The sequence below is a fragment of the Lepus europaeus genome, chromosome 11 (genome assembly GCF_033115175.1).
Source record: "Lepus europaeus isolate LE1 chromosome 11, mLepTim1.pri, whole genome shotgun sequence".
NCBI classification, from domain to species: domain Eukaryota; kingdom Metazoa; phylum Chordata; class Mammalia; order Lagomorpha; family Leporidae; genus Lepus; species Lepus europaeus.
Window position 1 is genome coordinate 104,621,775 of NC_084837.1, and position 25,176 is coordinate 104,646,950.

Sequence of the window (25,176 nt, forward strand, 5' to 3'; positions counted from 1 at the left end):
AAGGAGGAAGAAAAGAGGGGAAGGGGGCTGAGAGAGCGGGCGAGCCCTGCAGGCTTTCGGTTCGAGTGGCAGAGTTGAGGCGAAAGGGAGAGAAAGAAAAGGCAGAAAAAATGCTCGCTGCGGTGGAGAGAGAAAACTTGGGCTGACAGGCGGGGGTGCTGGGGGTGGAAGGAAGTGAGAAAACAAAAGAGAGATAAAAGGGCTGCTTTTCTCTCTTCCTCTGCGAACTGGCTTAGGAGGAGCTCTTTTGCATCCCTTCACGTCAGCCCTGCCTCGCTCCCTTCTTCCAGGGAGGGAGAGCGCGAGCGAGAGAGCGAGGAGAGAGGAGAGGGAGAGAGGAGGGGGGGCAGAGAGAGAGAGAGAGAGAAAGAGGAGCCGGAGGGAGGGCGGCGGAGCGGCGGCGGGCGCGCGTGGAGGCGGGCGCGCAGCAGCAGCCCCGGCCGTGGGCAGCCAGGAGCCCCCCGGCCCGGCCCGCCCGGCCCGGCCCGCCGCGGGCCCCAGCGCAGGAGCCGCGCCCGGACCGGGGTGAGTGTCCCGCGCGGCCCCGCAGCCCCCGGGGCGGCGCGCCGGCGGGGGGCGCGGGGGGCGCGGGGGTGGGTCGCGGCCGGCCCGCCCCCCGCCTCTCCCCGGGGACGGCGGCGCGCAGGCCCGCGCCGCGCTGCAAACATGTCGTCTTTTCCTTTCACTTCCACATTCCCTCATGCCGGCGAGCTGGAGGGAGAGCGGGAGAGCCGGGGAAAGAGCGAGAGATGGCGTCTGAGCGGGGGGGAGGGGGAGAGGGCGAGGGGGAAGGGAAGGGGGGAGGGCGCGAGCGGGGAGAGCGCGCGAAGGAGCGAGGGAGAGGGAGAGAGAGAAGCAAAAATGAAAGGAGAAGAGCGCCGCGGCGGCGGCGGCGGTGGCGGCGGCGGCGGCCGCGGCGCGGGAGGCCGGGGAGGCGGCGGCGGCGCCGGGGCCGCACGTGGGTGTCCCGCGCCGGCTGCGCTCCCCCCGCGCCGGGCCCGGGACGCGAAGTTTCACCCCCTCGCCGCCCCGCCCCTGCGGCCGCCCGCAAACTTTATTCTCCAGCCGGGTGGGGTGGCTGCGCGTTCCCCCGCCGGCCGCTGCGGGGGTCGGGGCGCCCCGGAGGACCGCCGACGCCGCTGCGCTCTGGGCACCGCGGGGACCCCCCACCCCCGACCCCCTCCCCAAACCCGGCCGCGGCGGGGCGCCCCCGGCCCAGACCTGTTGAAGGCTCCGGCTCGCCGGCTCCGGGGTATGGGGGGTCCCGGGGGGGGTCCCCGCGGCAGCTCTTCAGCCTCCCAGGGTTCATCTCCTCTCCTGGACGCCCTCTCCCCGTCTCCTTGCGGTCATTTTCCTAATTGGACGGAGCTGCGGGGCGTGATCGGCGGCGTCAGATCTGGGCCCCCTCCCGGCTGCCGGTGGACCCAGAGGCTGGGAACCGACCGGGCAGCTCCGCTGTCCCCACCCGGGGCGCGCAGATCCGTCGGGTCCGGCCCTGGTGCCACCGCCCCCCTAAACCGCGGACTTGCTAACTAGTGCGTGTCGGGTGTGTGTTTTTTTTTTTTCAACTTGCCTTTTAAAGATGACTTTTATGGTCGCTGCAGCTGTTTGCCTCCGGTCTGAACTGTAGTTTGGAAGACTGAAGAGGCCAGGAGGTGCCTGTGTGTTGCTTAGCCAGAGTGGGCCGCGGCCACAGTAGGCCGGCTGCTGCGTTCTGGGGGCCACAGCCCCGGGCCAGCCCCTCCCGGCGCCCTAGGGGCCCACCCTTGAGCGTCTTCAGTTCGGTGATGGAGCCTCCCTGCCAGTCGGCCATCTGGAGGGGTCAGAACCAGTCCCCTTGGGCACTTGGGAAATTCACAAAACTCCCCCACAGGTGTGTGCCGAGAAGGACTTTGGCTCCTGGGGGGTTACCCAGCCAGCTCTGAAGCTGCTCTCGCGGGCCGCCGGTTGTACAAGTGTAAGTAAAAACAGCCAAAGTTCTTTTCTGCCGAATGTGGGGTCGGGCCCCTGCCTCTCCATGGCGTCCTCACCAGGGGCTTCTCACAGACCCAGTGAGGACCCCTGGGGACAGGGGAGGAAGGGTCCTTGGCCGTCAGTAGGTGTTAGGACGTGTATTCCTGGTTGCTGTCGAAACTGATGGGCCTGTCTGGCTTGGTTTCTGAGACCTAGTATGGCCAAAGCGAGTATTTTCTAGAACTTTCCTGGTGGTTCCGTGGGGTGGTGGGGAAGGAGCACTGTCATTCATCACCTACAGCTCCCGCCAGGCTGGTGCTCTTGGCGTTCCTCTGTGTTGGGCAGTGGGGTAGAGCTGTTTGTTTTTGGTAAGGGGCGTTGGACATTTGGGTCGTACTCAGGGTGCCTGAAGTGGGGAGCCCCTAGCGCCTTTTGCTGGTCTCCAGGCTGGTTCCTGCGGGAGCCCCCATCCCATGATAAGTGGCCAGCAGACCATTCTTCCTGCTGGGGGGAGGAGAGGGTCACTTCCAGTCCAGCCACAGAGAAACTTCTTTTAGGCTCTCTGTGTAGAGGCGAGGAGACGGCCAGGGTCTGGAATGGTGCTGGAGTTGGAAGAAGAAAGATTAACGGGACCACCAGAGATTGTGCCTCGGCTTGCCTGGTGGCCCGGGATAGCCCCAGCAAGGTTGTGGGGTTGGCAGGAAGCACCACTTGTTTCTAGAGGGAGGGAGTGAGTACAAGGAAGAGTCTGGTGCATTGCAGAGGAGACCCTGTGCCCAGTGTTGACGCTGGGGGCAGGTCCTCACTGGGCACTGTTCACCCCCCGGACGCCTCAGCCTAGCCAGGGCCTGGCCCAGAGCAGGGGCTCCATCTGTGGGATTCAGGAATCCACCTGCTGAGTCTCACGTGCAGGGGGTTGGGCCAGCCCTAAGACATCAAAGCTGGCAGAGAGGACCCTAGAGAGGGTTTGAAAGAAACTTGAAGAGGCAGGTCCCACGCCTGGGACCACACAGTCAGGGCAGCGTGGCCACTGAAACCTGAGTTTCCAGGGTCAGTTTCCCTGTGCCGCTGCCGCCATGGGGCATCCCCAGTGCGGCTCGGCTATGAGAGCGTGAAACCTGGGCTCGTGCCGTGTGCTGCGTGCCTGGGCGGGGTGAAGGTGCTGTTTCCTGGTGCGTTACACTCACTGCTCTGGAGGATCCTGTGGCCAGTGGGACTACCAGGGGGACCTGGCTGCTTCTGCCTGCTCCGGCGCTGACTTCTTCAAAGTCCAGCTGTTCCAAAGTGCAGCTGAGTTGTTGTCACGGTGTTCCAGAATCCCCAAGGACTTTCTGTGTACTTGGATGTGGTTTGTCTCAGATTGGTCAGGTGGAAGGGTGAGGATACCCGGGGGGTCGGAGACCTGAACCCTTCTCTGTCCATGGTCTTTGCCTTGCTCAGTGCTGGCAAGACCCAGGCCCAAGCGCCCTGTAGGGCTGGTGCCTGGTGGGCCCTGGACGTGAGAATTGAAGGAACCCATGAATGACACACAGAGAGGCGGGGACCTGCAGGTGATTGATGGGAGCTGCAGAGCTGTGCTGTGAGTCACTGCCTCAAACCGGCTCCAGGCAGGTGAGGCAGGAGGGGGCTGGGAGGAGTGGAGCCTGCCTGGGGTGGAGCCTTGCAGGTGACAAAGGAGAGGTTTTGAGCTGGACTCAGGAACGAGGAGGATGACGACACTGATGACACTAACGATGATATTCTAGGCCACGATTATGCGAAGGGCTTCCTGCCCGTCATCCCCCGCGGTCCTGTTGTTCTCATCTGGTAGAAGGGGAAGCAGCACAGAAGAGTTAAGTAACTTGTCCAGGGCCACAGAGCTGGTCTCTGACACCCAGACGGTGCCTCTCTGCTCATGCCACGGAGCTTTGGGGGTTCCAGAAAGGTGGGGGCTGGGGTGCCAGCATCGTGTATTGGAGCACCGCAACAGCCAGTGTTGGGTGAATCCGAGGCCAGGAGCCTCTTCCGGGTCTCCCAAGTGAGTGCAGGGGCCCAAGCATTTGAGCCATCTTCTGCTGCTTTCCCAGGCCATAAGCAGGGAGCTGGATCAGAAGTGGTGCAGCTGGGTCTTGAACTGGCACCCCTATGGGATGCTGGTGTTGGCGGGCAGAGGCTTAGCCTACTACACCATAGCACCGGCCCTTGTCACTCTGTCTTGCAAACAAATCTTTAAAAAGAAAAGAAAAACTAGAAAATAGTGGTTGGTCTGTAGCAGAGGTAGGCAGGCTGGGGAGTCTGTCCAGCCTCCTTTGCCAATATACTCCTGGTGCCGGGGGCTGGCGGGTGCAGTGGGTGTACAGGGAATGCTTATTTTGGGGGTGCCTAACTGTTCCCCTGGCAGAGTGGCTAGAACCCGGTCAGGACTGTTTTGTACTTGATAAAGGTTTAGGAGACCTTTAGATTGCAAAAGGTCTTCCACGTTGGTTGGCATGTATGTATGCGTGGATGTCAAAAAATTTTTGCACCAAAATAAGCTTATCTTTTAGTCCTGTTTCCCATGAACTTTTCAAAGTGCCCTTGTAGTTGGAACTTGGGGACATTTTAATGCTAAGAAGCCTTCCTGTTGGCCTTGTGCCTCCGGAAGATGCTCCCCAGGTGTGCAGACCCTCACCTGCGGACTCCAGTGTGATGCACTAGATACGGTGCAGGTCCAGCCCTCCAGCCCTCCTGGGCCTCACAGCCTCCCTGGGAGGCAGGCAGGGAACTAATAATTACACAAGTACTCTTTAATTACGTTGTTACCCAGGCTTCAAAGGAAGAAGTACAGAGGCATGGTCAGGGCAGGGCGAGGGACAAACAGCGACCTGAACCATTGAGGGTACAGGCCGCCGACCTTGATGCAAACCCGGCTGCCTGCGGGTGGTCCCCAGGCGGGCAGCATCCGCAGTCCTTGGCGCTTGTTACCAATGCAGAATCTCACTCCCCCCACCCCCCCAGCTTGCTGAATGTGCATTTTCGCAAGTACCCTGTGCAAGGTGAACCCGGAAGTGCAGCCTGTGGGGTGACCTCGGGCAAGGCCTTGCTCAGCCAGCTGCAGTCATCCCACAGATGCCTCCTGACGTTTTGTGGGTGGTGCTTGTTATGGGGTGAGGACCCGGGCCTGCACAGCCTTGACTTAGGGGCAGGGGCCCGGAGGCTCTCATCCAGACTGGGGTCCCACTTCAGGCAGCAACGAAGATGAGCCGGGCCCCCGGAGCTTCTCCAGAGAATCAGGTCATTCCCAAAACACATGTGGAGCTCTGCCCCGGGAGGGTTCAGCAAAAGAAAACCGGGAGGGGTCAGAGGCTTTGGGAAGAACGGTCATTTTTCTGCCAAAAAAAAAAAAAAAACCACAGCCAGGGCAGAGAGGAGCTGTCCTGAGCCCCATCCCTTAGAGCCTCAGACCCCTGAGGAGACGCGGCGAGGGGGTGGCTGGGCTCCAGGGCACAGGACAGTGCCTGGGTTCTGTGTGCACTCTTGGGGGGCTTGTTGTCAGCTTCAAAGGGGTCTGTGGCCCTTAGAGCCCAGAGTTGCCCAGCTCTTTGGTTAAGCAGCCAGGCACGATTCTAAGTACCGTGTAAATAACCCCGGCGCTTCGAAAGTTGCTGGGAAAGTGGAATTCAAACATGCATTTGTTTTGGTGCAAACTTTAAAAAAAAAAAAAAAAAAGATTTATTTTATTTATTTGAAAGGCGGGGGGGGGGGGTGCTGCTGGATGGCCTCAATGGCCTGGGCTGGTCTGGGCCAAAGCCAGGAGCCAAAAACTCCATTGGGGCTCCCATGTGGGTGCAGGGACCCAAGTACTTGGACCATTGTCTGCTCCCCTCCCAGGCGCATTAGCAGGGAGCTGGATCGGAAGAGGAGCAGCAGGGACTCCCAGGGGGTACCTGCATTGCAGGTGGCAGTTTCACCCACTATGCCACTGAGCCGGCCCCAACGTTCTGAGAGTCCTGTGTTTCGTTATGCATATTTTCCATGAAATTTCTAAAGGTCTCTCAAAAAAGTATTTTCATTTATGTATTTGAGAGACAGATAAATCTCCCCTCCACTGGTTCACTCTCCAGACACCTACAATGACCGGGGTTGGGCTGTGGCCCAAGCCAGGAGCTAAGAACTCAGTCTACATCTGGGTGGCAAGAAGCCAGCTGCCTGCACCATCACCCCTGCCTCCCAGGGTCTGCAGTGGCAGGAAGCTGGAGTTCAAGGCCAGAGCCAGGACTCAGACCCAGGCACTCTGGGAAGGAATGTGGATCCCAAGCAGCCTCTAAACCACTGCACCAAAATAAAATTATCTCTTAATTTCATTTTTCCATGAACTTTTAAAATTTAGTTGTTTATTTTGGAGGGAGGAAGCTGGGGTCAGAGACCAGAGCCAGGCACGCCCATGGGTGACACAGGCCTCTACACCAGTAACTGCTAAGCCAAATGCCAGCCCCTCCAGGAACTTACTTATTGATTTATTGATTTTCATTTTATTTGAAAGGCAGAGACATAGAGATCTTTGATCTACTTGTTTGCTCCCCAGATACCTGTAACAGCCAGAGCTGAGCCAGGCCAGAACTCAATGCAGGTTACTCACACGGGTGACAGGGACCCAAATACTTGAGCCATCACCTCCCAGGGTGTGCATTAGCAAGAAACTGGATTGGAGCTGGGACCAGGCCCTCCTGATATGGGATGTGAGCGTCCTACGCCTGTTCCCCTCCCTCAGCCCTCCCCAGGTGTCTCACTTTATCTGATTTAGCTAGAATCCCTTTCCTGAGGTCACACACCAAGCAAGTGTCAGAGCCAGGACTGGAACCCCGGGAAGCCAGGTCTCTACCTTAGTAGCAGGGTGGGCAGGACTAGGGACAAGCTGTGGGCTCTTTTGCAGCTGTCTCCAGTTGTCCATGTGTAAACCAGCAAGGATTTTCCCAAACAAACTTATTGCTAAGTGCCAGGTTGCCAGGCCAGCCCAGGAGAGCGTCTCACAGTTGAGCCTGGCTCATGCACCTTTGCAACTCAAAGGAGTCGAAAACAAGGTTGCTGCCACACCAAAGGCTAAGTTAAAAGTTCTGGAATCAGGAAGAAGGCACTTGAAGAGCTGCATCCTTAAATTAGGGGGAAGCGTGTGAGGGTAACAGGAAGTGGGGTAGTTCTGAACGGGAGGGATTACAGGGTGTTAGAACCAAGGCAGTGCCAAGTCTATGTAAAAGCAGCAGCTTCAAAAGGCCAAAGTCGCTGGTTTTCACTGCCTGCTAATTAACGTGTGTGGCTCTGAGACCTGACCCTTCCCCCATCCCCAATGCCTTACCTCAGGTACAGAGGCCTTTTCTTCATTCATTTCTGTGCTATTGGGATTTCTCTGACTATGCTTTTTTTTTTTTTTTTTTTTTTTTTTTTTTTTTTTAAGATTTATTTGTCCCAGTTGCTCCTCTTCCAGGCCAGCTCTCTGCTGTGGCCCAGGAGTGCAGTGGAGGATGGCCTAAGTGCTTGGGCCCTGCACCCGCATGGGAGACCAGGGGAAGCACCTGGCTCCTGGCTTCGGAACAGCGCGGTGCGCCAGCTGCAGCGGCCATTGGAGGGTGAACCAACGGGAAAAAGGAAGACCTTTCTCTCTGTCTCTCTCTCTCACTGTCCATCTGCCTGTCAAAAAAAAATTTATTTATTTATTTGAAGTCGGAATTACACAGAGAGAAAAGGAGAGACAGAGAGAGAGAGAGAGAGAGAGAGAGAGAGGTGTTCCATCTGCTGGTTCACTCCCAGTTTGCTTGCAACAGCCAGCGCTGCGCCAATCTGAAGCCAGGAGCCAGGAGCTTCTTCTGGGTCTCCCACATGGGTGCAGGACTTGGGCCGTCTTCCACTGCTATCCCAGGCCATAGCAGAGAGCTGAATTGGAAGTGGAGCAGCCGGGACTAGAACCGGTGCCCATATGAGATGCCGGCACTGCAGGCAGCAGCTTTACCTGTTACGCCACAGTGCGAGTCTCTGACTATGCATTATTTTGACTGCATATGAATATACATATTTGTAAACACAGTAAAAGCCCATTAGAAATGTGTTGGTTTTGCCTGGGTCTTTGACAGCCACCTCTATCCAGGGGTCTCTGGTGTTGGACGTGGATTCTATTGTGTGTGCTTCTGGAGGGACTCAGAGCACTGATGGACACGGGAGGGATGCAGTGCAGTCAGAAGCTGAGGGTAAGGGATCACACAGTGCCTGACTTTTCTTCTTCCCTACCTCTTATATACGTGGGAACAAGAGGACTTCGAACATTTGTGGGAAACGGAATGCAAAGGTAAGCGTACTTTGGTGCAAAAAAAAAAAAAAATGGGGGAATCATGCATAGTTGTTTCATAATATGCATTTTCTGTGAACCTTTTGAAAACTCTTCCTACGTGTGGAATCAGTGAGAACAATCACTGCAGAAAGCAGGAAGCCACCCTCCAAGCTCCACACCGCTTTGGTGGCGACTCTGGGGGTGTGTGGTTTGGCTTTTGGGTGGTGCCAGACGCCGCTGTGGACCCCACCTCTTGGGCTTGCAGATTGGGGTGGCCGTCACACAGGAGCCATGTGTACAAGCCATCCCCTCAGGAAGGACCAGGTACCCCCTGGTGGCTGCGGGTGCTGATGCTGGGGTCCTGGGTTCACCTCCATTCTCCAGCTGCAGAGCACTGGCCACTAGGAGACAACCATTACTCAGAAACAACTTATCCACTGTCCTTGAAACAGCCCTGCCCACCCCACCTTGAGCTGCAAAACCTGTGCTGGCCCTGGGCCATTCTCCAATGCCCACTGCCAGTCCCACCCTTGTTCTTCCGTGTCCTTTCCTGGCTGAGATCCCACCTCCCCCTGCACCCCAGTTCCCCATGACAGCTGTAGACTTGTCTCCTGTATCCCTTCTCCTCCGAGGATTTCAGGAGAGTCCATCCTTTCTCTCCTCTCTCCCCATCTCCTCTTCAATAACAGTGGAGAGTGTTTTACCCGTGCACCCCCACTCCAGGCTCCTCCCAGAGGAGAGAGCCACCTCCCAGTCACATCCATTTTGTGACTTTCCCTAAGTACTCTGTAGTAGCTACTGTCATGGATAGTCTTGTCCCCTTTGGAGCTGGCCATCTCTCTGGGTCCCTCCTCTCCCTGCCATACTCTGGTGCCTTGGCTATGGTTCTCTGCCACTTGTTTCGCCTGCGTGGTGAGGTCTCTTAGCCTATGTCCCTGTCCTCCTGTCCGCTATAGATAGCCTAGAACTATTTCCTTTTGTTTTTAAATCCAGTCTGACATCTATGTGGTTTAACTGGAGAGCTTAGGCCATTTATATTTGTTGTAGTTTTGTATACATACACATTTCTTCCTATCATTTTTTTAAAAAAGATTTTATTTATTTATTTGAGAGGTAGAGTTACAGGCAGTGAGAAGGAGAGACAGAGAGAGAGATCTTCCATCCCCTGGTTCACTCTCCAAATGGCCACAACAGTCAGAACTGTGCCAATCCCAAGCTAGGAGCCAGGAGCTTCTTCCAGGTCTCCCACATGGGTACAGGGGCCCAAGGACTTGGGCCACCTTCTACTGCTTTCCCAGTCCATAGCAGAGCTGGATCAGAAGTGGAGCAGCTGGGAATTGAACCGGTGCCCACATGGGATACTGGTACTGCAGGCAGAGGATTAACCTACTGTGCCATAGTGCCTGCCCTGCCATCCTATTTTGTGCTTTCTGTGTGTTCTTTTTCTGATTCTTCTGTTTGTTCTTTTAAATTGATTGAATTTTTTTCTTTTGGTCATTCTGTTCTCTTTACTACTTTGGAACTTATGCTTGATTTCATTCTTTTGATGCATGCAGCCTGCGTAAGATTTAAAGTTCACCGGTGTCTTTTTTTTTTTTTTTTTTTCAAACAAAGCTGGGCATAAAGTCACCTCTGTCCCTGCTCACATTCAGTTGTCATTTGGTGGGTTAGCTTTATCTTGTTTCTCTCTTAAATCGCACACATTGGGTGCTGTTTTATCTTTGTAAGTGGTTCATCTTTGCCTTGATTTTCCATACATTTCCATTTGGTTTACTCACTTTTCATCTCAGAACATCATGTGGGAGGTCTTACAGTCCTAAGCTTTCAGTTTCTGCTTAGCTGAACTTGCATTTATTCCGTCCTTATTCTCGCGAGATGGTCTCACCAGGTATTAGATGTTGGCTCTGTCCAGTACTGGCAAGTGGAATGCCACCATGTTCTGGCTTTCATTTTCAATAGTGAGAAGCCAGTAGCCCAGTTACTGTCCTCTTGGGTAAATTCTTCAAGTTGGGGTGTGTGTGTGTGTGTGTGTGTGTGTTTGTGTATTCATGTGTTGAGCTTTGCCATTTAGTATCCTGAGGAGCAAACTGTATCCTATTTTAAAAAATGATTTGCTGGGATTCCTGACACCACACTGGTTTCTCTCTACAGGCTCTGCCTTGGGACCTTCCATTCGGTGTGTGTTCAGTTCTGTTCTGTCCTTTTTGTCTCTTCTTTTTCACTTCTCATCTTTTCCTTAACTTTGGATAGTTTCATGGTAATGTCTTCCGGTTCACTAATTCTCCCTCTAGCCACCTCTTGTCTTCTGGTTAGCCCTTCCAGTGAAGTGTTACCAATATTAACTCACAGATTTAATATATGTGATGCATTTTAATCCATTGTAGTTAATTTTGATGCTCATCCAGTGAGTTTAATAGAGATTCTAAATTTAATCGTACTGAGCATTTATTTTGTATTCTCTTCCCAATAATTCCAAGATGTGAAGTGTTTGCAGGTGTGGTTCTGTTGTGTCTCTGTTGACTCTGACATGAGGGCTGGTTTCCTTATGCGTGTCTTTTTAAAAAAATTTGTTTATTAAAATGAAGAGAACAGATTTCACAGATACAGTTCTAAGAAGATAAGTAGTTTGCGGGTATTTCTGATTTTCGACTGTGTTGGAATTCCATCCGTGAGAATCCTTTGAGGGGTGGGATGAGGGCACCTTCTCCCAAGACGGGCTTGTGTTTCCTTCATTCTGCCGGATACCCGAAGGCCCTACGGGTGGATCCTCTTACGGGTGGATCCTCTTCCTTGTAATTCTCAGCTCGCTGTTTGGGGCCCAGAACCCAAACCCACATGAAGGCCTGCCAGTGACCACAGATTTTCAGAGAAGCCCACAGCCAGCACTGAGTCACTTCACTTCCTTTCTGCCAGACATGCTGCCTCGTCCCATCATTGCCTCACTGCTGAACGCTCTCACTTGATTTTTGGTTCAAGTAGCGCTGGTGCGAGGCCCAACTGAAAACCAGGCATCTCTGATCCCTGCACACACCACGCCCTGCAGGATGAACCAGGCTTTGCACATGTCCAGGCGCCTCTTGCCTCCTCTTCCTTATTCTGTTGAGCTTGCTGACAACTCAGCTGTGTCATTTACTTCTGGAGAGCCTGCCTTGCTATCGGGCAGAGTGCCTGTTTAATAAATATCTATTGATTGAACAGAATTTCTGGCAAAATCGATGCTTCTCCTTGAATAGTAATAAAAAGAAATTCTAAATGCTAAGCTGCTCTGTCCGTGGTCATAGCAAGTCTGGGATCCCAGGGGGCCACACCTCTTGGGATCCCAGCATCCTTAGCTGTGATGTGAAAGGTCTCTCTCTGCCTGCTCTCAGTTACTGAGGTCCAGTACAGCTTGTGTGACTGTCAGGCTTGGTACTAGGGAGCAACTCTTGGCTCACAAGTGGGAGGGCAGTGGAGAGAAAGAGTTTGGTTCTGAGATAACCAGGCCTGAGCTGGCACAGAGGAGATAAACTAAAGATGGCTTTTTGTGACTTGAGACAATTAGACAGCTATCTTTAAAAATGAATGCAAAGACGATAAATATTTTTTTCAAAAGTACACTTGGAGAAATATTTTCTAAATATGACTTCAAACCCAGAAGCCATGAAAAATGTAATAAATTTGGCCCTACACAAGAATTTCTGTATGGCAAAATTGTCACTAACAAAGCCAAAAAGGTCTCCAGTTCTTACAGCTACAAAGACATTTTTGCAACATATTTCAGATTGAACTCGTTCCCTTACCATCTTAAAAAGCTGCTGTAAATCAATGAGAAAAAGGTCATCATGGCTGGCATTGGGACACAGTGGATGAGGCCACTGCTTGCGAAGCTGGTGTCCTGTATCAGAGTTCTGGCTGCTCCACTTCTGATCTAGCCTCCTGCTAATGTGCTTGAAAGACCCAAGGACTTGGGCGCCTGCCACTCATGTGGTAGACTCAGATAGAGTTCCTGGCTTCTAGCTTTGGCCCAGCCCAGCCCCAGCTGTTGCAGCCATTTGGGGAATGAATCAGTGGATGGAAGATCTCTCTCTCCCTCTGTCTCACCCTGCCTTTCAAATAAATACATCTTTTTTTAAAAAAGTAGAAGAAAAAGACAATCAACACAATTTGTAAAGGAGGGCTAAGCAGATGGACCATACACAGAAAAGGAAATCCAAATGATATGAGAAGGTGTTCAGCCCACTGGCAATGAGAGAAATGCAAATTTACTGTGGAGATGTGACAGCTAGGAACAGTGCTCTCATCATTGTTGATGGAAGTATAAATCAGAGAGGATCCTGACTGTATTTATTAAAAGTGCACAAGCAGTTCCACTTCTGGGAATTTCTTATGCAGATATGTGCCTACACGTGCAATGATGCATTTTTTTAGATAGTTCATTGCATCATTGCTTGTAGAAAAAAAAGAACAAAACCAAAATGTTCACGAGTAGAGTTGGTAAATAGATTGTCTACCACCATTCATTGCAGCTTTATCTGTAAGAAAGCACAAGAAGGGGGCCGGTGTTGTGACACAGCCAGTTAGGGCCCCACTGCCTGCGGCGCCTGCATCCCATAAGGGCGCCGATTCATGTCCAGGCTGCTCCACCTCCAATCCAGCTCCCTGCTAATGCACTTGGGAAAGCAGCAGAAGATGGCTCAAGTGCTCGGGCTCCTGCACCCAAGTGGGAAACCCAGATGGAGTTCCAGGCTCCTGGCTGAGGCCTGGCCCAGCTCCAGCCATTCCAGCCATTTGGGGAGTGAACCAACAGATGGAAGATCTTTCTCCATCTCTGTTTCTAACTCTGCCTTCCAAATAAAAACAAAATATGGGCCCACATACCCATATGTGCTTTGTGCTGGCTAAGATACAGTCTGTCCTAAGTGAGCAAGTAAGGGGTCAGATGCCTGGCTGGGGGACACTGGGAACAGTGACTTCCTGCATGGGGATTGACTTTTCAGAAGTGGGGCCAGAGCTGTAGTGCAGTAGGTTAATCCTCTGCCTTCAGTGCCAGCATCCCATATGGGCGCAGGTTCGAGTCCCGGCTGCTCCTCTTCAAGTCCAGCTCTCTGCTATGGCCTAGGAAGGCAGTGGAAGATGGCCCAAGCTCTTGGGCCCCTGCACCCACGTGGGAGACCGGGAGGAAGCTCCTGGCTCCTGGCTTCAGATTGGCCCAGCGCCAGCCATTGTGGTCATTTGGGGAGTGAACCTGTGAATTGGAAGACCTTTCTCTCTGTCTTTCCCTCTCACTGTCTGTAACTACACCTCTCAAATAAATAAATAAAAATCTTAAAAAAAAAAAAAAGAGAGAGAGAGAAGGAGGCAGGGAGAAGGCTCTCACCTTCACTCTGCTTTTTTTTTTTTTTAATTATTAGTTTTTTTTCTTGAAATATTTTTCATTTGAGAGACAGAGAACCTCCCAACCAATGGTTCATTCCCCAGATGTCCACGGTAGCCAGGGCAGGGCCAGGCTGAAGCCAGGAGCCCAGAACTGCATCCAGGTCTCCCACATGGGTGGCAGGGACCCAGGTCCTTGAGCCATCATCTGCTGTCTCCCAGGTGTGCATTAGCAGGAAGTTGGAATCAGGAGCCGGAGCCGGGAATTGAACCCATGTACTCTGATGTGAGACTTGGGCATCTTACCTTCAAGACCAGATGCTCTCTCCTCTGTGTCAGAACTGCCTTCTCATCGGTCCAGGGCTGGTGGCATCACACCAGGTCTATACACCGTGACCTAGGCCCCTCCCTCCCAAGGGAGTGAATGAGTGTGAACTTGGACTCCCTCCTCCCCTGGCTGGCTGGAGCCTATGGGCAAAGCCAGGGCAGAGAAGGTGGGGAGGGGAAGCCCAGAAGCCAGCCCGCATGAGACAATGAGGAGGGTTAGGAATGGGCTCTGCAGCCCTGCCTTTGAAGTTGCTGGCTTTTATCGGAGCGTCTGAACCTTCGTGTTATTTCAAGGGAGCTTTTATTACCGTCTGTGAACTGGCCTCAGGTGGGTACCAGCTGCTGCCAGGTGTCGAAGGAGCGCTTCCCGGTGCCCTGCGCCGGTGCCGTCACTGTTCTACACACGGAGGTTTTCAGGGCGATGGCCACTTGGTACTTGGAAGATTCGGGCAGAATAACTTCCTAAAAGATTCTTCTCTCCTAAGGTGCGACTGGCTGGCGTCTCATTAATTGGCGGGAGGAGAGGCGCGTTGCTTCATTTGTCTCCAAAACACCTGCACTGTTTTTCAAAGTAGAGCTGCGACTGCTCCCCCTTGGCGTAGGGAAATGCTGTGCGGAGAACAAAGCTAAAGATGCCGGCTGTAGTAATGGGAGGCTGTAATTTATAGGCTACAGCTCGCCCCGGGGGAAGAGTGAGCGTCTTCAAGAGTTCCAGGGTCATCCCGCGCCAGCTGCCCTCGCGGCCGGCCGGTATTTATTTTCTAAGTCAAAGGCATCGATCCCGAAGGAGACCAGGTCCCTTCGGGCTGGGCAAGGTGTGCAGCGGTGGATCTGAGGGCCCGAGCTGGCGTGTCCAACACGCTGCCACTCTGCCATGAGGCCTCATTCCAGGGGACACAGCCCCGCCACCCACCTCGCCCTGTTTGGTTTGCTTGGGCGGCGGAGGTGGCAGTGTCTGGATTGTCACGTTCCTGCCCAGCAGTGCTGAGTGTGTGAGTGGAGAGTAGGTACCCAGGAACCATTTCCCAAATGGGTGCACTAAGATGCATTTTGAAGCTTTTGGGTGTGTGTGTGTGTGTGTGCCTGTGGCGCCGGAACTCCAGGTTCTAGTCCCAGTTGGGGCGCCAGATTCTTTCCCGGCTGCTCTTCTTCCAGTCCAGCTCTCTGCTGTGGCCCGGGAAGGCAGTGGAGGATGGCCCAAGTGCTTGGGCCCTGTGCCTGCTTGGGAGACCAGGAGGAAGCACCTGGCTCCTGGCTTTGGATTGGTGCAGCACGCCGGCCGTAGCGGCCAGTTGGGGGATGAACCAACGGAAGGAAGACCTTTCTCTGTCTCTCTCTCTCACTGTCTAACTCTGCCTGTCCAAAAAAAAAAAAAAAAGAGAGAGAGAGAGAGAGAGAAAGAGGGAGACACAGAGAGGTCTTCCATCCGCTGCCTCCCTCCCCAGATCTGGGTCTGGGTCTCCCAGATGGATACAGGGCCCCAAGCACTCGGGCCGTGTTCCACCACTTTCCCAGTTGCACTAGCAGGGAGCTGGATCGGAAGTGGAGCAGCGGGGACTCGAGCCACGGGGCTGTTGGGCCGTGGGAATTGCCTGGTGGTTCTGAAGAGCCAGGCTTCCTGCTGGGGGCTCCACACTTCGGCACCCACCAGGGTTCTGGGGCCTTCCAGCTCCTCTTACTGCAGACCCCAGGTGCTCATGGGATTTTTGGCCATCACTGCCAGTGTCTGTTTTTTAATCCCTCGAAGGCTGAGTGTCCGAGAGATGAAGCCACTGGATCGTGGATCTCTTTGTGTTCTAAGAATCACCTTGATGCATTTTTCTGTCCTCTTCCAATGAGATTTCTGGTCATCGCAGATAATTTAGCAATAAATAACTAAATAAACCAAAGCCACTAACAGCTCTGAATATTTAGTCTCTTGTAGATCTTTCTACCACCTTATTATTTTTTCTTGTTACTTTTACTTCAGACGTTATCAAAATTTCCACCATTAATCCTCCAGTTCACTGTAAGAGTTGTGTGATCAGATCCAGATGGTCTCGTTAGGCAGTCTCCTGGATCCGGTGGTTTCCTCCTTTTCTCTTACAAAGCGTGCAGGTGCTGGGATGAACCTCTTTGGGTATTTTTGCCTGCAGCCTTGGTGTCTTCCTTGGAATCAGTTTCTAGAAGGCAATCATTTGGCCAAAGACAGCTTCTAAAGCCTCTTGATTTAGGCGTTAAGTTGCCCTCCAGAAATGGGTAATATGAGGGTACTTCAAAAAGTCTGTGCAAAAGTGGAGTCCTGGCTGCTTCGCTTCCAACCCAGTTCCCTGCCAATGCTCCTGGGAAGAATGGAAGGTGCCCCAAGAGCTGAGGCCCTGCCAGCCACACTGGCGACCCAGATGAAGCTCCTGACTCCTGGCTTCAGCCCCGGATGTTGTGGGCATTTTGGGGAGTGAACCAGTGAATGGAAGACTTCTCTTTCCTTCTCTCTCTCTGTTGTGTGTGTGTGTGTGTGTGTGTCTCCTCTCTGTCACTGACTTTCAGATAAGTAAATAAAGGATGATAGAGGGCCGGCGCTGTGGTGTAGCAAGTAAAGCTGCTGCCTGCAGTGCCGGCATCCCATATGGGCACCGGTTCGAGACCTGGATGCTCCACTTCCGATCCAGCTCTCTGCTATGGCCTGGGAAAGCAGTAGAAGATGGCCCAAGTCCTTGGGCCCCTGCACCCATGTGAGAGACCCGGAAGAAACTCCTGGTTCCTGGCTTCGGATCAGCGTAGTTCTGACCATTGCAGCCATCTGGGGAGGGAACCAGCAGATGGAAGACCTCTCTCTCTCTCTCTCTCTCTCTCTCTCTCTGCCTCTGCTTTTCAAATAAAGTAAATAAATCTTAATTTAAAAAAAAAAGAATGATTGGAATTAAAAGATACCTTTACTGGGTGCAAAAAAGTTTGAAACTCATGCATATGTGGGGTCTTCAGAAAGTTCTGGAAAATGCATATTATGAAAGAACCGCATGAATTTTGTTTCTCTTTTTACGCCCAAATAAACATCATTTTGAGGGAAAGATTTCTTTACTTATTCAAAAGGCAGAGTGAGAGAGACATCCAGCAGGAAATAGAAATGTCACTATGGGACGTGGGTATCCACTGGGCCACAATGCCCACCCCAACTTATCTTTTATTTCCACTTTCTGGGAACTTTTTCAAGTACCTTAGTATGCTGATTCCTTTTAACCGAACACCAAGCCTTACTTTTTTCTTTTTTTTTTTTTTTTAAGATTTATTTATAGAAAAGAAATATCTCATCTGAACTCCCCAAATGCGTGCAACAGCCAGGGCTGGGCCAGGCTGGAGCTAGGAGCCAGGAACTCCATCCAGGTCTCCCATGAGAGTGGCAGGGACCCAGTCACTCGAGCCCCTATCTGCTGCCTCCCAGGGTGCACGTTAGCAGGGAGCCGGAGCCAGGGTTTGATCAGGGCCTCTGATGGGATGCTGGTATCCCAGCTGACACAGCAGTCACAGTGCCAAACACCCACACTAAGATTTCTGCTTTCAAAACATGGTTGTGAGTTTTTGTTGTTGTTTTCTTTCTTTCTTTCTTTCTTTTTTTTTTCAAGATTTATTTATCTGAAAGAGTTACACAGAGAGAGATGTTCCATGGGCTGGGTCACTCCCCAAATGGCTGCAACAGCCAGGGCTGGGCCAGGCTGAAGCCAGGAGCTTCATCTGGGTCTCCCACGTAGGTGGCAGGTGCCCAAGCTCTTCAGCCACCTTCTGCTGCTTTCCCAGGCGCGTTAGCAGGGAGCTGTTGGCCTGTGCCACACAAGCGGGTTGAGAGCCAGTGCCGGCAGGAGGCCCGAGAGTCCGGGGTACAGCTGTGAGAGGCGCTGGCCCATCCCTGCCCGTGGCTCCCCAGGGGCCCTCCCTTAGGGTGCTGGCGCAGGGCTGGCCTGCGGATGCCACCGTCTGTCAGGGAACCAGGCGCGCCCTGGTGAGGCAAACATCCTGCCATGTCTGGGGGACCCCCCGGCGGTGCGGGGAGCTGAGGATTTCCTGTGCTGGCCGCCACCGCCGGGAAGCCCGCCTCTGCCCAGCCCTCCCGCAGCCGAGCCCTGGACGGGACAGCACTGCTGAGGAAGTCACAGCGGCGCTGGCTAAATGGGGCCTTCCTGTTCCCGCCGCCGCCGGCTCTTCCTCCTCGTCCGCCCTCTTCCTCCTCGGCGGGGCCTCCCCTAACCGCCGGCTTCTTTCGTCCCTTGCTGCCCCTCCACGACGGGCCGCGGCCGCGTGCGTGCTGGTCACTGCTGCGCCCGCGCCTCCGTCCTCTCGCGCTCCCCTCCCAGGCTGGCCAGGTCGGCCACAGGGGCTCGGGGTGGTCCCGGCTGCCTCCCCCAAGGGACACAGCGTGCCAGCTGCTGCCCGATGGGTTACAGAAAACAGAAACGCAAGCCCCGGCCCCTGGAGATGAGGGCTGCGGTGGGTTACAGGCTCCTGACTGCTCCCGTGCTGGAGGGGTGCAGGGTGGGAGAGGGCGGCTGGGGGCTCTCTAGGAGTGGGCTTTGTTGAAATCTTAACAGGCTCTTCCTCACTCTCCAAGGCCGGCCTCCTGGCTCCCTGGCCCCCATCTGTGACACCGCGGGGACCCCAACCACGATCTGGGAGCTGGGTGACCCGTGTCACTTTCTCCAGCCAGTGGAGGTCCTGGGAAGGCAGGGGTCAGTGTGACCCACCAGGAGCAGGAGGAGTGGTAGCTGTGGCATCCTGGGAGAGGCCAAGAGACAATGGCGCATGTCCCTCCACGGTGGGCTGTGTCCAGTGGGCTGCCCGGGTCACGTGTGTGCCAGGGCCAGATCTGAAAGACCCTCACAGAGGCGAGACCCCCACCCCGCTCCTTCAAGGCAGGACCTCAGGATCGGAAGAGCTGCCTCATGGTCCACCAGTCCCGATGCACCACAGCCTTTGGAGCCTCGGGTTCGTGGCCTGTGCTCGCGTCTGCGTGGTTGTCGTTACCTGTGGACCACAGGGCTGCACAGCTGGGAGAGGCCTGAATCCTCTGTCTTCGTAAAACCCACCTTCGTCATCTCCTTTCATTCAATCAGCAAACATTTGCCAAGAACCTGCCGTGCTGTGGGATAGAAAGGAAGTTCCCAGGCCAGAAGGGGTGCTGGGGCCGGCGGGGTGTAGGGAGGGCTGCTTATGGAGACGGTGTTTAGCTGGGTCTCTGCAAGCAGAGGGACACATCGGGGAGACAGTGGGTTGGTGTGGTGGAGGGTGAGCGGAGAAGGGCAGGGCCCAGCTGAGGACGTGGCCAAGGCTTTGCTTCCTCGAGGCCTGAGAGCCGGCAGTGGGGTCTCAGCAGAGGACCCCTGTGCATTCTGGCATGAACCGGGGACTTGTGTTAAACCCGGATGGGGAGCCCCCTTGGAGATATTGCTGGAGAGTGGAGAAGGTGCTCCGAGGCGCCGTTGGCTTGACCTCTTCCCGTTCCTCCTAGGATTTCTGCTCCATATCAGTTGTTTGCAGGTCCGTCTTTTACAGAAGCGCATATTCTGTGCTTGGCTGTGTTTCTTAAAACTCACCGATTCGGACAACATGGCACAGTGGGGGAAGCCGCCACTTGGGACACCCCCATCCCACATGGGAGCTCTGGTTGCTGGAGTCCCGGCTGCTCCACTTCCTAAACAGTTTCCTGCTAATGTGCCTGGGAGGCAGCAAATGACAGCTCAGGTGCTTGGTCCCTGCCACCCACATGGCAGACCCAGATGGAGTTCCTGGCTCCTGGTTTCAATCGGCCCAACCCTGGCTGTTGCAGGTGTTTGGGGAGTAGGCCAGGGGATGAAAGATTCATCTCTCCTTCTCTCTGTCTGTCTCTCACTTTATCTGCCACTCTGCCTTTCAAATAAATAAATAAATGTTTAGAAAGAAAAAGCTGCCTGGGGCTCTTTCCCCTGTCATGCCCCCCACCTAAATCCCACTCAGACACTGAGCGACCCCCAGGGCACTGGGCCCGCTGCTGTATGCTTGCTTGTCCCAGTGCTTCTGTCTGGCCTTAGCCATATTTCGTTGACTGTATTTTTTTTTTTTTTTAAGATTTATTTATTTATTTGAAAGGCAGAGTTACAGAGGCAGAGAGCGAGCAGAGAGCGAGGAGTCTTCCATCTGCTGGTTCATTCCCCAGATGGCCTCAATGGCCAGAGCTGGGCCCATCCGAAGCCAGGAGCTTCTTCCAGTTTCCCATGCAGGTACGGGGGCCCAAGGACTTGGGCCAACTTCCATTGCTTTCCCAGGCCATAGCAGAGAGCTGAATAGGAAGTGGAGCAGCCGGGACTTGAACCGGCGTCCATATGGGATGCTGGCACTACAGGTGGCAGCATTACCCGCTATGCCACAGCGCCGGCCCCTGACTGTCTTAATATAGGCAGAAAAGGGCACCTGGGCCAGGGTGCTGCTCCCTTGATGTTCTAGGAGTGTCTTCCTGACCTCTGACCCCGATGGACCCAGACGCCTCACCAGGCTGGGCAGAGGCTCACGGTAGCCCACCCGAGCCCTCTCCTCCTGGTACGCCTCTGCCCCTGTCTGCTACAAAGGATGTAGGGCAGAGAGCAGAGGAGAGGGGCCGCAGCACCCACCAGGCGGTGCCCTTGCTGGCCACATGCATGGGAAGTGCTGGGACCCCCCGGGATCGCCCTGGAGATTTTGGCCACCTTTGCTGTTTTGAGGGCCCAGACCCGGCTGCTGGCAGAGGTCCTCGGAATCCACTTGCGGTCTGGCAGCTGACCTTGGGCTGCAAGTGCAGTGTCTTGAGTGGGCCGTCAAGGTCATGAGCAGGAGGAAAGACGAAGGCTGCGTGGTCCGTGGTGGTAATTGCCGTTCCTCTGGGTAGCTCAGCCAGTCCTGGAGAGTGGGGAGTGTGCAGGGCTGCGGGGGGCTCTCCTGGGCGCCCGCGGGGTGGATCTCCTCCTGCAGAGCGGGAGGGGACTGTGGGGTTCCCCACGGGACCCCCATCTTCAGACGGCAGTGGACTTTGGGGTCCAAATCTGCTCATTCTTGGTGCTTCCTTAGCATCCTCCTGGCTGGGGGAGCCTTTGGAGAAACCCTGTTTTCTCCGGCTTAGGCAAAACGGCGTGTCAGGGAATCTCGTTCGTTATAAAGTGGACATACAGAAAATTTGATAAATACAGAGAATCGTTCAAGAAGGGAAGAGTTCTTCATAGTCTTACAGACTAGAGAGCCCCCCCACCATCAGATCCTCCAATGCATTGTTTCTCGGCGCATGTATGCAATGGACTGTATTTTAAATATGGTCATGGGGCGGGCATTTGCTGCGGTAGGAAGACGCCTGCCTGGGCTCAGGTCCTGCTTATGAACCATGCAGCTTCCTGCTGATGTGCGCCCTGGTGGGCAGTGGTGATGGCTCAAGTCCTTGGGCTCCTGCCGCCCATGTGGGAGACACTGGATGGAGTTCCAGGAGCCTGGCTTCAGTGTAGCCCAACCCTGGCTGTTGTGAGCACTTGGGGAGTGAACTGGCAGATGAGAGAGCTCTTTTTATATGTGTCTCTCTGTCTTTCAAGTAATTTTTGATTGATTGATTGATTTGAAAGGCAGAGAGAGAGAGAGAGAGAGAGAGAGAGGTCTTCAATCCCCTGGTTCACTCCCCAAATGGCTGCAATGGCTGGAGCTGGGCTGATCTGAAGCCAGGAGCCAGGTACTTCTTCCAGGTCTCCCACGTGGGTGCAGGGCCCCAAGGACTTGGGCCATCTTCTACTGCTTTCCCAGGCCACAGCAGAGAGCTGGATCGGAAGTGGAGCAGCTGGGACTCTGAACCGGCACCCATATGGGTGCCAGCACTGCAGGCGGCAGCTTTACCCACTATGCCGCAGCACTGGCCCTTTCAAAGTAATTTTTTATTTATTTATTTTTATTTAGTAAATATAAATTTCCAAAGCACAGTTTATGGATTACAATGGCTTCCTCCCCCCCATAATTTCCCTCCCACTCACACCCCTCCCATCTCCCGCTCCCTCTCCCATTCCATTCACATCAAGATTCATTTTCAATTATCTTTATATACAGAAGATCAATTTAGTATACATGAAGATTTCATCAGCCTGCTCCCACACAGAAACACAAAGTGTAACAATGCAGTACTAGTTATAGCATTACTTCACATTGGACAACACATTAAGGACAGATCCCACATGAGAAGTAAGTACACAGTGACTTCTGTTGCTGACTTAACAATTTGACACTCTTGTTTATGGTGTCAGGAATCTCCCTAGGCTCTAGTCATGAGTTGCCAAGGCTATGGAAGCCTTTTGAGTTCAAATTTTTAAAAAAAGAAAGAAAGAAAGAATCAATGTGGTCACAAGCACCATGACCTTTGAGTCCTTTGGACATACCATGTGGCGAGCAGGAGCTTTGACAAACCACGTGGGCTTTGCAAGTGTGAGGGCCCTGGCAAGCATTTCTGTCACCTAGTCACCAAACAGAAGTTGTGCCGATGGGGGAGTAAATGTAGCAAAAATGTTGCAAATGTATACAAACTGCAACTAAAACCCAACCACTTAAAAACATGGAAGGCACTCACTGAAGTTGCAGCTGGTTCAGGAAGATGTAACCGATGCAGAGGCAAGGGTCAGTGGGTCAGACCGTGGCCTGTGGCGCCAGCATCCCTTCCCCGTGCCGCGTGTGTCCTGGCCGCACCATGGCAGTCCCGCTCCCTGCTAATGCTGATGCTGGGAAAGCAGAGGGTGGCCCAGGTGCCTGGGCCTCTGCTATGCTTGTGGAGACCCGGATGGAGTTCCCGGCTCCTGGCTTCAGCCTCGCCAGGCCCTGGCTATTGTGGCCATTTGGAGAGTGAACCAGCGGATGGAAGAGCTCTCTGTCCTCTGCCTTTCAAATTAATAAATCAGCCTTTAGGAAGCATTGAAAACCAGTCTCACTGGCTAGACCTAAGGGAGACAGCTGGTGCTGTTAAATACTTTTATTATTAAAAAGAGAAAGAGAGAAAGAATAAACCAGACCTTCAGCCGGAGAGCTTAGAAAGTAAAATGAAACCAGCCCCTACAGAAAAGGGGAGAGAAAAAAAATAGTAAAGATAAAGGCGGAAATAAATGAATTAGGGAATGGAAACACAGTGAAATTAGCAAATATACCCAAGAGCTGATTCTGTTTTTAAACAAACAATAAAGTAGAGTAACCTCCAGCAAACCTATGGTAGAAATAAAAGAAAAGGAAAAAATAAAAGAATGAGAAAGGAGACCTTGCAATACTTAGAGAGATTTTAAAATTGGAGGAAATGTAGGCACGACAATAAGCTTGAATCTGAAAATCCCAGGGAGATGTATACATAGCTAATTGAGGAAAAATTGGCAATTTTTTTCAAAGCAGTGCCCCCTGGGCCCAAAGATGACACTGGTCCCAAGTGTCCTCAGTAGTTAATTTCCAATCTGATAATGCTGATAACATTGAGCCTTCCCAGCTTAGAGAGAGGAGAGAGGGAGCTCGACAGTCCTTTCTACAAAGCAAAATAGCCTGACATTAAACATGGCAGAGAGACCGTATTAAAGGATGAAAATGCTAGGTAGGAAATAGAATTCAATAATATATTAAACAAGCCATCCCCCCCGTAGCCAGTGGGGCAGCAAGGGAAGACCAGTCAATATTAGGAAAGCTTAATATAGTAACCACATCATGGTAATGAGCTGAAGAAATAAAACTGCATCACGCCCAATGTATGCAGGGAGAAATTGATTACATCAAGCAGCGATTTCTGCCTGATCGATACGCCAGAAAAAGGAACAAAAGGCCGCCTTCTTAGCAAGATCAAGAATATCCGTTTTAAATCAATAGCCAATGTCATAAATAACCAATAAAACGAGGCATTCTTGTTGAAATCAGAGACAAAACAAGGAGGCCTGCTCCCACACTGTCACATTGATTTTGAATTTTGGTCAACCCAGTAATACTGGGACAGAAATATGTAGATTTTACTTACTATTATATTTTATTCCTTCACAAAGTTTGTGGAAATGTAGAATTAAAAGTTGAGCTTATTTTGGTGCCCCCAAAATTGAAATCCATCCATGCACAGTTTTTTTTTTTTTTTCATAATATGCATTTCCTGTGAACCTTTGGAAGACTTTCATACAATCTAATCTTGGGCTAGGGGTTGATTTCCAGAGTTTAGCTCTAATAGAGAAAGTCATCCCCTAAAATTCAACAGATTTGACTATATGAAAAACTATGAATCCTGTATGTAGCCTATAAAACAATTTGACAGCCTGGGAAGAAAAAGGTAGATTTTATCATAAAGTACATAAAGGGTTGATATTTTAATTCTATCAAGATCCTATATGATTTTATGTTTAAAAAAAAAAATCAAGATTTAAACTTGAAGATAATATAGCCAGACAATATAACTCGGAGTCAATGCCTGAAACCAACACCAAATGTTCATGGTCAGCTGCCTGAGGCCAGGGCCATGCCAGATGCCGTGTAGACAGACTTAAGAAATTATTAATTAATAAATTAATGATTAGATTAAATAATAGTGGAATGATATATAATTGTGTTAATATATAACTTTAAAAGTGTGGTACCGTTTTTACCTTTTAAATTAGCAAGTTTTTTTTCAAGGTTTTAGTATGAAAAAAGCTTTAAGATACAGAAAAGTTGAAAGAATGTCGGTGTAAATAGCCACAGGCCTGGGGCCAGGGTGCAGCAGGTGCAGCCGTTTGCCACTGTTGCTTCACCTGTACACGTGTATATCCCCAAACCTTTTACTGCTGTTGACTTCTGTCATCTATTTGAATGGCAGACACACAGAGATAGAGACCTTCCACGCATGGTCCACTCCCCACGTGCCTGCAGTGGCACCTACTGGGGCCGGGAACTGAGAACTCAGTCCAGGTCTTCCATGTGAGTGACAGGGACCCAACTGCCTGAGCCGCCACCTGCTGCTTTTCCAGGGTGCATGCTGCCAAGAAGCTGGGATCAAAATCTACAGCCAGGCGGCCAGTGCTGTGGGTTAACACCCTGGCCTGAAGCGCCGGCATCCCATATGGGCGCCAGTTCGAGACCCGGCTGCTCCACTTCCTGTCCAGCTCTCTGCTATGGCCCGGGATAGTAGTAAAGATGGTCCAAGGCCTTGGGCCCCTGCACCCACATGGGAGACCCAGAAGAAGCTCCTGGCTCCTGGCTTCGGATCGGCACAGTTCTGGCCATTGCGGCCATCTGGGGAGTGAACCATCGGATGGAAGACCTCTCTCTCTCTCTGCCTTTCT

The 25,176-nt window shown here is 52.7% G+C and overlaps 1 protein-coding gene across 2 annotated transcripts in view; it reads left to right on the forward strand.

Moving 5' to 3' along the window:
- Positions 1 to 480: 480 nt before the first annotated feature.
- The window catches only part of ZNF710 (zinc finger protein 710), a 58,677-nt gene continuing 33,981 nt past the window's right edge, over positions 481 to 25,176 (forward strand). The window contains exon 1 of one of the 2 annotated variants that reach the window (XM_062206251.1): positions 481 to 525. The gene's annotated coding sequence lies outside the window, so the exon portion shown is untranslated. Of the gene's footprint in view, positions 526 to 1,423; positions 1,958 to 25,176 lie in introns of those variants that run through there. The other variant, XM_062206250.1, reaches the window with a different exon arrangement.